This window comes from Puma concolor, chromosome B4 (genome assembly GCF_028749965.1).
Source record: "Puma concolor isolate L17-30 chromosome B4, mPumCon1.1.hap2, whole genome shotgun sequence".
Classification (NCBI taxonomy): domain Eukaryota; kingdom Metazoa; phylum Chordata; class Mammalia; order Carnivora; family Felidae; genus Puma; species Puma concolor.
In genome coordinates this window covers 132,684,693-132,699,709 of record NC_141673.1, presented here as the reverse complement: position 1 = coordinate 132,699,709, position 15,017 = coordinate 132,684,693, and the positions used below count along the sequence as shown (strand labels likewise).

The 15,017-nt window shown below is 37.4% G+C and overlaps 1 protein-coding gene across 6 annotated transcripts in view; it reads right to left on the bottom strand.

Annotated features, from left to right (window-relative positions):
• Positions 1 to 15,017, bottom strand: part of USP6NL (USP6 N-terminal like) — a 245,065-nt gene that overhangs the window by 106,676 nt on the left and 123,372 nt on the right. The window lies entirely within an intron of this gene.

The window sequence follows — 15,017 nt, the reverse complement described above, 5'->3', positions numbered from 1 at the left end:
CAGAAATACACAAAATTAACAGTGGCTGCCCTGGGGAACTTAAAACTAGGTAGGTGAATGGAAAGGACACTTATTTTTCAATGCATAACCTTTAGTGCATCTTGAATTGTTTACTATGTACATGTACCACCTTATCAAAACATAAAAGTAAAAATCTGGGGGGTACCTGGGTGGCTCAGTCAATTAAGTGCCCAACTCTTGATTTGAGCTAGGGTCTTGATCTCAGGGTCGTGAGTTCATGCCCCATATTGGACTCCATACCCAACTTTAAATACATACATGCATACAGACAGACTGACAGGCATAAAATTCTTAACAACTGTAAAGATAATTAATGTTAGGAGAAAAACCCCTCCTCAGGAGATTGAAGATTAAATTCTACTCCAGCACAGCTCCCTTGACAGCAAAAGTTCCCTTCTCTACCACACCCTCATTCTAGCCTGCAGGGACCTGAAACATGAAGAGAGTCAAGTACAAGGTCACCTCAGCTTTTACGATGAAATGAATGCCTTCATCTCTTCCAGTTTTCTTTACTGCTCTAAAGGAAGGAAAGGAAGAATGTAAATTCAAAGAGATGAAAACTGTGCCAAGTGCATAACTATTTCTTTCCCATAATCACAAGAAAACCAATTAGCACTTTCTCCTCTAGCAGGCCATCCAGGCAGAGGGGCTGTGATGGTGCAGAAAGGGGAAATTAAGAATATATATCCCACCTTCTCAATACATGAATAGAAAACCAGGTCCAGAGAAACATGTCTTTAACCATCACAATGATTTGGAAAGGAGTCAGTATTTTACTGAGAAATGTAAAAATTAAAGGATAATATAAATGCTAAAGGCATTAAATTTTAGGCTGTTATAGACTAGTTCAAACACTTTAAAATAAATACAAGAGGGGGTGGGCTGCCCAAGTTGGTCGAGTGTGCAACTCTTGACTTCAGGATCGTGAGTTCAAGCCCCATGTTGGGCAGAAAGCTTCCTTAAAAAAAAAAAAAAAAAAAAAAAAAAAAAAAAAAAAAAAACAGGAAGAAAGAAAGAAAAGAAAAGCATACAAGCCAAATAAAATTTATAGGAAAATCTGCCTCAGCAGATCACACTACAACTTTTCTAATCAATTGACTTACTTACTCACTGTGATTTTTACTGCTGACAAATCTAGGTTGTTTTTGAAATAGATGTCTCATAGAACTCTCATTTACAGTGTTCTTCAAATGCCTTTAAAGCCTTTTAGAGAGTATTTTTTTCCTTTAAACTCTTATTTTCCATATGACACTGATTTGTCAAATGCAGTTTTGCCTACAGCAGTTCTTTTCAAGAACATAACTTTAATAAACTTGCTGACAAATGGCTTATATTACTTTAACCGACTATTTGTAATACAGCCAATCTAATGAGTTCTTAGGTTTCCAATAAAACCATCAATGCTTTGACAATTTCACAAACTCACTATAGACAAAGGCTCTTCGCAAGTAATGAGAAACATAGATTATTAAGACACAATATCTGCCCTCAAGATGTTTACAACCTTGTAAATGAATAAAAGAATCATTACCATAAGAGATGTGTTCCCCACAGGACCTTGCCAGCCAAGGAGAGAAAGGCAAAAGTGATAATCTTTCTTAAAGCACATCATACCATCTGCAGAGGACAACTATGTTACTATACCATGTAAACTGTCTCTCACATGACTAGAAAACTACAGAGCATTTAATAAATTAATTATTATAAGAGGTGATTAAAGGTAGAACAGAGTTTTAGTGAGATCATTTTTGTTTATTTCAACCCTATAAATAAGAGCCAATTTGGACTTTTCTTCTAGGAGATGCCTTCGGTTTGACTTATATCCCTCTAGAAATCTTAACAGCACATATAGAAATAAGAAGCTCAAATTGCTTAGCAAGTATACTGGAATGCCAACACAAACCAAAGTTAACTATTTCCTTTTAAATGCTATCAAGCACCATAAATCTTTTGGAAAGTGTAGTTTTCTTTATTTACGATATGCTTTAGAAAGCATTTTCTTACTGAATCATGTCTGGAATGTGTGTATATATGTAAACATATGCAAACCAGAGCTTTCCCCAAAATCTATAGTAATAGATTCACAACAGCCTGATGATTCATTTAACAAATTAAAATGAAATCAATACTGTTATACAAATTAGTACAAAATTAGTCCATATATCGGTAATTTTACTCCATTTCTGATTTTGTTTTTGTTCAGTTCAACAGAATTATTTCCTTTAAATGTTTATTTATTTTTGAGAGAAAGGGAAAGAGTGCAAGTGGAGGAGGGGCAGAGAGAGAGAGGGAGACACAGAATCCAGAGCAGGTTCCAGGCTCCGAGTTATCAGCACAGAGCCTGATGTGGGACTCAAACCCACAAACCGTGTAAGATCATGACCTGGGCCGAAGTCAAACGCTTCAGTCGGTTAAGCACCTAGGTGCCCCCCAACAGAATTCTTAATAATTCTACCACTTATTATTGACGTAAACTTGGGCAAGTTACAACCTGTGTGAGCGTCAGTTTCCTCACCTGTAAAATAGAAAAAATGACAAGAGGACTAGCTAACATTTACTAAATGTCTCCTGCATGTCGGATACTGTTCCAAGCATATCATAATGTTCTAAGCATATATTCTCAAGCATATGATCATATGATCATAAACTCAAACAACCCTATGGTGTAGGCACCATATATATAGAATAATGCATCACCAAACCCCAGATGAGGAAAGAGGGGCACATATTTCCAAAGGCCTTATGGCAGGTGGCAGAGCCCAGATGCTCGGGGATCCAGAAGCCACACACTCAATCACTAAGATATAGCTGCTTAAAAACTGTAAGACATCTCCTGCCCAACTCGTAAAATTCTTGTGAACCTCACATTTAACTGGGTTCATAAAAGCATTACTTTAAGGTCCATGTAAAATAGGGTATTTATTATTAATAAAGTTTTAAGGACAAGATTGATAAAAACTGTGGAGGTATCAAAGCAAAATTTTATGTAAAAAAAACCACACACACATTAAAGGAATTGTAAAGGATCTTCAAGGATATCTAGCTCAGCTTCCCACAAATGTTAACATCCCCTTGATAACGTTCTTAATAAGTTGTCACAGAATTTCTCCTTTAATGCCTCCAGAGATGAAAATCTCCCAAGCTCACAAGTCAGCCCATTCCATCTTGAAATGTTCTAATTATTATTAGAAATGTCTTCCTTTCAGCTCTAAAAAAAATTAGACTTTTCCACATGATAAGCCTATAAATACAAACCACGGAGATATTCACACTGTTCAACACATGACATTTTATTAAAATCCCCCTTGAAATGTGACACCCAAATATCCAAGACAGGTCTGATGTGAGGAAAATAACAGCTCTGTTACCCTTCTTGATCTGCAACTAAATCATTCACTTTTCTTTCCTGGCTGGGAGTCCATTTAATGGACTCGTATTTAGCACACACTTCATTGAAATCCCTCAGTCCTCTCTTAGGGGCTATCTTGATTACAGTGTAGAACATGACATTGTATCATTTTTAATCTAGTCTTCACTTTGGTCTATCATTCTAGCCTCAAAAGATCTTGACAAAACTTAATTTCATAACCTTACTTTTGCTATCTCTATCAACATTGTACCCTCTTTCTTCCTTCACAAACCCAATGATTCCAATGAAATTTCACCCTGGCCACTGAAAAACTGCTGAATAAGTTAAGATCCTAGGACATATTAGCAAAGACCTTGACTCTGACATAAATGAATTAATTAAACATGATCCATCAATCAAATATAAATCCTTACAAAACCTATTTTTTTCTTGTAGTCTGTGGGGACATCAAAGAAGACTTTATCAAATACACTTCTAACACCCAAATAAAAGCTATCTTCTGGTAGGCTGGCTCAAGACAGCAGCATATTAAGATCCTGAACTCCCTCCCTTGCATGGATACAGCAAATATATAACTACTTATGGAATAATTTCCTCTGAGAAAGACCAGAAAACTAGACGAAAAGAGCCTTCACAACAAAGAACAAAAATGACAGCATCAAGAACTGGAAAGGCAGGAGAGGAGAAGAGAGAGAGAGAGAGAGAGAGAGAGAGAGAGAGAGAGAGGGAGAGGGGGAGGGGGGCAGGGGGGAGGGGAGGGGGCAAAGCAAAGAAAAACCACACTCAGAAGGGATTTCAAGAATACAGAACTTTTCCCTGACAAGTGAGGGATTTGTACTCCACATCAGGCACTCAACCCTTAGATCCTGAATGAAAGAAGATACACTAATCACTGGGCTTTGAAAACCAACAGGGATTATATCCAGGAAAGCAATAAAACTATAGGGAATGGAGAACCCACTCTTAAGGAGCTCTTATATAGACTCATTCACCGCAGGACCCAGTGCAAACACACCAGTTTGAAAAGTGCCTAAATCATATGTGGAGACCCACTTGTCAATTTTAAAGCACCTGCCAGACAGGCAGGAAACCACTGCGATTTTCTCCAGGGATGGAGACACTAGTGGGTGCCATATTTGCAACCCCATCCTACCTTGCTAATGTCAGCACCAGCAGGCTCCATCTTGGAGCTATCTCTCTAACCTGTTAGAGCCGGTGAGGCACCCAAATGAAAACCCATCCACCCGTACAGCACATCCAGCAAATCACAGCTGGGCCAGGTGCCAGCCCTGCCCACCCCTATGCCACATGAGATGAGTGCATGCAGCCCACACAGGGAACACCCCTTGGGTGTCCAGCTCGGCTGGTGAGACAGGGTTGAGCTTCTGGGTTCCACCATCAAATCTCCTACACAAGGTCATTCCTTCAAAACTGGGAAAAGCAGTTGATTTGTCTAATACATAAAAACAAGCATAAAGCAGCAAAATGAAAAGACAGAGGAATATATCCCAAAGAAAGAACAAGAAAAAAAACATCAGGCAAAGACATTAATGAAATGGAGATAAGCAATCTACCCAAAAGGAGTTCAAAGTAATGGTCATAAAGATGCTTACCGTACTCAGGAGAAGAATGGATGAACACAGTGAGATCCTCAACAAAGAGATAAAAAATATAATAAAGTTCCAAACAGAAGTTACAGAGCTGAAGAATACAATAACTGAACTGAAAAAAAACTAGAGGAATTCAAGAGCAGACTGGATGGAGCAAAGATCAAGTCAGTGAGCCAGAAAACAAAGCAACAGAACTCATCCAGAAAGAACAGCAAGAAGAAAAAGAATTTCTATAAAACAAAGATAACTTATGGGACTTTTGTGACAACATCAAGTAGACTAACAATCACATTATAGAGATCCCAGAAGGAGAGGAGCAAGAAAAAGGGCCAGAAAACGTATTTCAAGAAATAGCTGAAAACTTTCCTAATCTGAAGAATGAAACAGACATACAGACATACAGGTCCAGGAAGCCCAGAGAGTTCCAAAAAAGATGAACACAAACTGATCTACATTAAGACACATTATAATTAAAATGGTAAAAGTTAGGGACGCCTGGGTGGCTCAGTAGGTTAAGTGTCCAACTTCAGCTCAGGTCATGATCTCACAGTTTGTGGGTTTCAAGCCGGTGTTGGGCTCTGTGCTGACAGCATTGGATTCTGTATCTCCCTCTCTCTCTACTCCTCCCCTGTTCAACACTCTGTCTCTCTCTCTCAAAAAAAAAAAAAAAATAATAATAATAATAATAATAATTAAAAAAAATAATAAAGGGGCGCCTTGGTGGCTCAGTCAGTTGAGCATCCGACTTTGCCTCAGGTCATGATCTCATGGTCTGTGGGTTCGAGCCCCATGTCGGGCTCTGTGCTGACAGCTCAGAGCCTGGAGCCTGCTTGGGATTCTGTGTCTCCCTCTCTCTCTGCCCCTCCCCCACTCGTACTCTGTCTCTCTGTCAAAAATAAACATTAAAAAAATTTTTTTAAATAAAAAATAATAAATAAATAAAATGGTAAAAGTTAAAAGATAAAGAGAGAATCTTAATTACACACAAAGGAAATCCCATGAGGCTAAAGGAGATTTTTCAGCAGAAATTCAGAAGGCCCGAAGAGAGTGGCATGACATATTCAAAGGCTAAAATGAAAAAACTTCCAACTTCCAAGAATTCTCTACCTGGCAAGACTTATCCTTCAGAATTGAAGGAGAGATCACGCATTTTCCACATAAACAAAAACTAAAGGAGTATTACCACTAAACTGGTCTTACAAGAAATGTTAAAGAGAGTTCCCTAAACCAAAAAGAAATGGCACTGATTAATAACAAGAAAACATCCAAAAGTAAAAACCTTACTAGAATAGAATAGGTAAATATATAGTAAAGGTAGTAGACCAGTAACTTATAGAGCAAATATGGAGGTTAAAAGACAAAAATAGCAAAAGTAACTAAAACTACAGTAATTAGTTAAGAGATACATAAAAAGATGTAAAATAGGACAAAAAAATAGAAGATGTGCAGGGCATGGAGAAAACCATGTAAAGTTTTGGAATGTCCTCAAATTTAACTAAAATCAGATCATATATACAGAAGAAGATATATGTGAACCTCACAGTAACCACAAAGCAAAAACTTACGGTAAATACACAAAAGAAAGTAACAAAAGAATCTAAACATAACACTAAAGAAAGCCATCAAACCACAGGTCGAGAGAGAAAGAGAAAAAGAAAGGAACAGATAAGAGGTATGAAAACAGCCAAAACACAGTGAACAAAATGGCAAGAAGTATATCTCTATCAATAATTACTTTAAATTATCAATAATTACTTTGAATATAAATAGCTTAAATTCTCCAATAAAAAGACATGGAATGGCTGAGTGAATTAAAAAAATATCTATATGCTATCTACAAGAGACTCACATCAGAAGAACACACACAGACTGAAAAAGAAGGATATTCCATGCGAATAGAAATGAAAAGAAAGCTGGAGTAGCTATATTCATAGCAGAAAAAATAGACTTTAAAACAAAGACTGTAATAGTAAAGAAGGCCATTACAAAATGATAAAGGAATCAACCCAACAAGAAGGCATACCATATATAAGTATGTAGGCATGAACACATATACATGCAACCAAGATATATAAAGCAAATTTAACAGACCTAAAAGGAGAAATTGACATCAATCTGATAAAGTAGCAAACTTTAACACCTCACTCACATTAATAGATAAATCAAAACAAAAAATTAAAAGAGCAACATCAGTCTTAAGTGACATATTAGACCAGATGGACTTTATAGACATATACAGAATATTCCTTCCCAAAGCAACAGAATACACATTCTTCTCAAGTGCCATGGGACATTCTCCAAAACAGATCAATATGTAGGGCTACAAAACAAGTCTCCAAAAATTCAAGGAGACTCAAATCATATCAAGCATCTTCTTCAACCACAGTGGTATAAAATCAGAAATCAATTGGGAAAATAAAACTGGAAAAAACACAAAAATGTAGAAATTAAACATGTTATGAACAACCAATGGGTCATCAAAGAAATAAAAAATACACCTAGAGACAAATTAAAACAGAAATATGACACACTAAAATATATGGAATGCAACAAAAGTTATTCTAAGAAGGAAGATTGTAGTGATACAGACCTACCTCAAGAAACAAGAAAAATCTCAAATAAACAACCTAACTTAACACGTAAAGGAGCTAGTAGGGGGGAAAAGCCCAAGTCAGTAAAAGGAATAAAATGATAAGGATTAAAGCAGAAATAAATACAAGAGAAACTTAAAAAAAAAAAATCAATGAATCAATGAAACTAATTAATTAGAGCCCTCTCTAACAAATGTTTGTTTGAAAGAGAACTTACAAGTGACGCCACAAAAACTCAAAGGATCAATAAGAGACTATTGGAACAATTATACAGACAAACTGGGCACTATAGAAGAAATGGATAAATTCCTAGAAACATAATCTTTCAAGACTGAATCCTGAAGAAAGAGAAAACCTAAACGGACCAATTACTAGTAAGGAGATTGCATCAGTAATCAAAAACCTCCCACCAAACAAAAGTCCAAGACCAGATGGCCTCACTGGTAAATTCTACCAAACATTCAAAGAAGATTTAATACTTATCCTTCTCAAACTCTTCCAAAAAAAAAAAAAAACCGAAGAAAAGGGAATACTTTCTCATTTTATGAGGCAATCATTACCCTGATACCCAAACTAGATAAGGACACAACAAAACAAAATTACAGGCCAAGAGCATTGATGAACATTGATGCAAAAATCCACAACGAAAAGAGCAAATCAAATTCAACAATACATTAAAAGGATCATACACCATGATCAAGCAGAATTTATTCCAAGGATGCAAGGATGGTTTAACATCTACAAATCAATCAGCATAATACACAGCACCTTAACAAAATGAAGTATAACAACCATATAATCACTTCAGTGATTTCACAGGGGCGCCTGGGTGGTTCAGTCACTTGAACATCTGATTCTTGATTTTGCCTCAGGTCATGAGTCAGGGTTGTGGGATAGAGCTCTGCTTCAGGCTCCACACGGTGGAGCCTGCTTGGGATTCTCTCCCTCTCCCTCTGCCTCTGCCCCTCCCCTGCTCATGCACTCTCTCCTACAAAACAAATGAATAAAGCTAAACAAAAACAAAAACAAAAACACCTCTCAACAAAATGGATATAGAGGGAATGGACCTCAATAAAATAAAGGATATATGACAAACCCACAGCTAACATCATACTCAATGGTGAAAAGCTAAAAGCCTTTCCCCTACAATCAAAAACAAGACAAGGAGGTCCACTCTCACCACTTTTACTCAAAAGAGTACTGGAAGTCCTACCCACAACAATCAGGCAAGAAAAAGAAATAAAAGGCATCCAAGTAGGAACAGAAGAAGCACAACTATCACTATGTTCAGATGACCTAAGACTATATATAGAAAACCCTAAAGATGACATCAAAAAACTCACGGAATTAATAAATAAATTCAGTAAAGTAACAGGATACAAAATAAACATACAGAAATCTATGGCATTCCTATACACTAATAATAAATTATCAGAAAGTGATATTAAGAAAACAATCCCATTTATAACTGCATCAAAAAGAATAAAATACCTAGGAATAAATTTAACCAAGGTGGTGAAAATTTTTTTAATGTTTATTTACTTTACACACACACGCGCACACACACACACACACAGTCAAGCAGGGGAGGGGCAGAGAGATGGAGACACAGAATCTGAAGCAGGCTCCTGGCAGGCTCGAGGCTCTGAGCTGTCAGCACAGAGCTCGACGTGTGGCTCAAACCCACAAACTGTGAGATCATGACCTGAAGTCAGGCGCTTAACCGACTGAGGTAAAATCAGTCCCAGGAGGTAAAATCTAGCCTTTACATTGAAAACAATGAGCACTGATGAAAGTAACTGAAGAAGACACAAATAATTGAAAAGATATTCTTGCTCATGGATTAGAAGAGTTAATATTGTTTAAATATCCACACTACCCAATGCAATCTACAGGTTCAATGCAACACCTCTCAAAATCCAATGTCATCTTTCATGGAATTAGATCAAATAATTCTAAAATTTGTGTGCAGCCACCTGAAGCCAAACAATCTTGACGTAGAAAAACAAAGCTAGAGGTATGCTCCCTGATTTCAAACTACACTACAAAGTTACAGTTATCAAAACAGTATGGTATTTGTATAAAAGCAGATACACAGATCAATGGAACATAATCGAGAGCCCAAAATTAAACCTGCACATACATGGACAATTAATTTACGACAAAGGACCCAAGAACATACAGTGAATAAAGGACAGTCTCTTCGAGAAATGGTGTTGAGAATACTGGACAACCACATGCAAAAGAATGATAAACTAGACCACTATCTTATACTACACACAAAAATTCTGTCAAAATGAATTAAAGACTTGAATGCAAGCCCTGTAACCATAAAATTCCTAGAAGAAAACTAACAGTAAGCTCCTTGGCACTGGTCTTAGCAATATTTTTGTGGAGGTGACTCCAAAGGCAAGGGAAACAAAAGCAATAATAAACAAATGGAATTACCTCAAACTAAAAAGCTTCTGCACAGTAAAAGAAAACAATCATCAAAATGAAAAGGAACCTACTGAATGGGAGAAAATTTTTGCAAATCAGATATCCAATAAGGGATTAATATCCAAAATATATTAGGAACTCATATAACTGAATAGCTTAAACACAAATAATCCAATTTAAAAATGGGAAGAAGGTCTGAACAGACATTTTTCCAAAGAAGACATACAAATGGCCAATACATTCATGCGATGATGATCAACATCACTAATTATTAGGAAAATACAAACCAAAACCTCAATGAGATATTAGATCACACTGGATAGAATGCTATTATCAAAAAGACAAGAAATAACAAGTGACACAGAAGATGTGTAGAAAAGGGAACCCTTATCCACTGTTGATGGCAATGTAAACTGGTGCAGCCACTATGGAAAACAGTAGGGAGTTTGCTCAAAAAATTAAGAAAAGAACTACCATACGATCCAGCTATTCATCCAGCTATTCCACTTTTGGGAGATTATCTGAAGAATACAAAAACACTGATTCAGAAAGATATATGCACCACTGATTTCAATGCATTATTTACAATAGCTGAGAAATGAGAACAGGCTAAGCATCCTTCAGTGGACAAACAGATAAAGAAGATGTGGCATACAGACACAATGGACTACTACACAGCCCTTAAAAAGAATAAAATCCTGCCATTTGCAACAACATAGGGATGACTCTTGAAGGTATTATGCTAAGTGAAATAAGTCAGATAAAGAAAAATACATATATTTGCACTCATATGTGGAATCTATTAACAAACAAAACAAAACACAAACTCATAGTGAACAGATTGACAGATTGATAGCCACCAGAGAAGAAGGAGGGTGGAGGGGTGGTGAGTGAAATGGGGGAGAGGGGTCATATGTATGGTGAGAGATGGTAACTAGAGTTTTAGTGTTGATCACTGTGCGGGGCATAAAGATGTCAAATTACAATGTTGTACACCTGAAATTTACATAACGTTACATATCAATTTTCCCCCAAAATAATTTTAAAAAAGAAGAAATGTAAAACCAAAAACAAAAACCCTTTTGCAACATTTCCTTGGGATGTCTATTCAGTGACAGCAAGGAATTTACATTAATTTGTTCTTCTTACACCCAGAAAAGCTCCTAGAGATCATCATTTCCTTTTAAATCTATTCATGAGCCATTATTTTTTTTTTTAATTTTTTTTTTCAACGTTTATTTATTTTTGGGACAGAGAGAGACAGAGCATGAACGGGCGAGGGGCAGAGAGAGAGGGAGACACAGAATCGGAAACAGGCTCCAGGCTCTGAGCCATCAGCCCAGAGCCCGACGCGGGGCTCGAACTCACGGACCGTGAGATCATGACCTGGTTGAAGTCGGACGCTTAACCGACTGCGCCACCCAGGCGCCCCTCATGAGCCATTATTAATAAAACCATGCTAGCATTCTGATTGCAATTATCATGAAATTCAATAGTTTCTAGTTACCAGAATCTACCATTTCTCCTTTGAGTCCAGTCTTCAGATATCTTCTCTGTATTTTACTACTCTTACTATTCACAATTATTCCAAAAAAGTCTGAGTCTGTAACTCATTTAATCCTAAAGACCTGAATTTAAAGGGTGTTATCCCCTAACCTACCCTGGGCTTCAAATACCTCTCATTTCTGACTAATTCTCTTTTCTTTTTTTTTTTTTTTTAATTTTTTTTTTTTTCAACGTTTATTTATTTTTTTGGGGACAGAGAGAGACAGAGCATGAACGGGGGAGGGGCAGAGAGAGAGGGAGACACAGAATCGGAAACAGGCTCCAGGCTCTGAGCCATCAGCCCAGAGCCCGACGCGGGGCTCGAACTCACGGACCGCGAGATCGTGACCTGGCTGAAGTCGGACGCTTAACCGACTGCGCCACCCAGGCGCCCCTGACTAATTCTCTTTTCTGTTTGAAGATAATTCTGATTTGACAAAAACAAAACAAAAAACCAAAAAACCAACCAAGCAAAAAGCAGATAGAAGTGAAAGTCTGGAACGCAGTCTTTCTCTTTCATGTTTGCATTACATGATCTGCTCTGAATGGCAGGCCTATGGTCATTACTGATTTCCAGGAATCAAGCTATGCCTTTTAAAGTGTTTTTATTATACTGTTCACAGATGTCAATTCATTTACACTTGATTCTTCCTGACACTATTTTTAAAAGTACTTACTACTCTTTTTCATTCATTATAGGTTACAAGTCTTTTCTTCCACCTTTCATTCAAACCCTCAAACTCAAAAGACATCTTAAACAGCTATTATGTGAATATGTATATGTACACGTGTATACATATAAATGTACATTTATTTATTTTGAGAGAGTGACAGAGGTCCCAAGCAGGGGAGGGGCAGATGGAGAAGGAGAGAATCTGTGCTCTGTCAGCACAGAGCCCAATGTAGGACTGGAACCCATGAACAACAAGATCACAACCTGAGCCAAAAATAAGACTGAGCCACCCAGGTGCTAATTTTATATATTTTTTTATTTATTTAATTTAAATTCCTTTATCTTTTCTTTCTTCTTAGAATCAGTGGCCACTGTAGAATTCTTTTTCTCCCCCTTGTTTTTTTAATTGATCCAGGTCTCCTTTAAATGTCTCCAAATGTAAGGAAGTCCCCCTTTAATATTCTTCTAATTCACTTTCTTAAGGAAATCTCATAATCATGTATCACTAACTAGGCACAGAATTTCATCCCTTACAATTTTACAAATTCTCAGAAGTTACCAGCACTTGAAACTTACCAACAAGCACTTTCTTATTAGCTTGAATTAGCCCTAAAAAGCAGTTCCTTTCATCATTCCCACAGCCTCCTAAAATATATACTTACATATACAAGGTGGATTTCTTTATATTTGAATAAGCTCTATTGTCAGGCTTAAGTTCTTATTGAAAGAAAATGGTTACAAATGACAGCAAGATCTCAGAGTTTCAAGGTTTCAAAATAATTCATGGAGAAAACATCTTTTCAATAAATGATGCTGGAATAACTAGATAGCTAGTTCCCCGGGAGGGGGGGGGGAACTTTGACCCTTACCTAACACAGTACACAAAACTTAGCTTGAGGGGCTCCTGGATGGCTTAGTCAGTTAAGTGTCAGTTAAGTGTCTGACTCTTGATTTCGGCCCAGGTCTGATCTCACAGCAGTGAGATGGGGCCCTCCATCAGGCTGTGCGCTTACAGCACAGAGTCGGCTTGGGATTCTCTGTCTCTCCCTGCCCCTTCCCAGCTCATGCTCACTTGCATGGGCTCCCTCTCCCTCTCCCTCTCCCTCCCTCCCTCCCTCCCTCTCTCTCTCTCAAAGTAAATAAATAAACTTAAAAAAATTAATTTGAAATAAGTCATAGTGTTGGCAGGTGAACTGGGCGAGACCCTGGGCCCTAGGGTCTTGACTGGGTTCATCCTGAAGGCGTCACCGAAGGCACTTGGTCTTGTCATGAGAAAGAATTCAAGGATAGACAAGCAACGCAAAAGACAAGGGACAAAAGCAGGAAGGTTTATTAAAGTGAAAAGTATACCCTTGTGATGTGAGAATGGGCAAGGGATGGGGGAGGATGGACGGGAGGAGAAAGAGAAAGAGAGCTGCACACCCTGGGGGCTGGGTTTCTATCTTTTATTGACAGTTGTTAACTAGGGAGTAGAATATTCATTACAGGGGAGGGGGGGCAGGATGGGTTTCCAATCATTTTCTTCCTTATTTGGCCAGGGGTTTCTGGTCATGGCACCCGCCATCTTGGGCCTGTCTGGTGCAAGCAGGCTTCTTTTGGAGTACTACCAGGACAGGCCTCTGACTTTCCCTATAGCTGGCCAAGACTTCCTCTATGTGGCCTCCAGGTAGCCTGTTAGAAACTAAGTGCCTACTCTAACAAAAGATTTGTACGTATGAGCAAAAACTATAGAACTTCTAAAAGAAAATACAGGAGAAAATCTTTATTACATTGGGTGCCCAAAATGAAAACATGTTCATAAAGATTTTTATGTGAATGTTAATGTAAGTATTGTTCATAATAGATAAGACAAAACCTAAATGGCCATAAACTGGCAAATAAACAAGTATTTAATCTCTACATTGAATGCCATTCAATAACACAAACAAATTTACTAATACATGAAGCAACATAAATAAAACACAAAAAGCCTCACAATGCCTAACTCCATTTATATCAAATTGTAGAAAACACAAAATTATAGTGACAGAAAACAGGTTAGGGGCTGCCTGAGGCCAGTGACCAGGGTAAAGAGATACAAGAAAACAAGAATTTTTAGGATTCTTGATGGAACTTTTCTACATCAAGATGTGGTAGTGATGATGTGACTTTATAAAACTATCAAAATTCATCAAGCTCAGTTCCTCAAATGTATGAATTTCACTGTGTGCAAATTATACCTCAATAAATGTTTTTGGTTTTTTTTTTTTTTTTTTTTTTTTTTTTTTTTTTTGAGAAAGAGAGAGGGAGGGAGGAAGAGGCAGACAGAGAGGGAGAGCATCCCAAGCAGGCTTCATGCTGTCAGTGTAGATAGAGTCCAATGCGGTGCTTGAAATCACAAACCGTGAGATCATGACCTGAGCCAACTCCAAGAGTTGGACGCTTAGCCAAGTGAACCACACAGGCACCCCTTCAATAAATCTTTTTTAAAAAATATTTCATAATCTCGTGTTTTTAACAATCACTAACCACTTTAAGTTTTATTTTTATTATTGAAATGTTTCGCTGTTTTTGGAGAATCTCAATTTGCCACTTCTAGGCTGTTATAAAAATCAAATAACCAAATTTACGTGAACAATATGAAAAATAATCACCAATGGGCTCTGAGTGCGGGCCTAATGGTCTCTCTAAACAGCAAACACAAGTTTCAATGCACTGACTTTGTTGCATCTACTTTGGAAACGAGTTGCTTCAAGTTTTTAAATGACCTCTAAATAAAGAAAGAAATC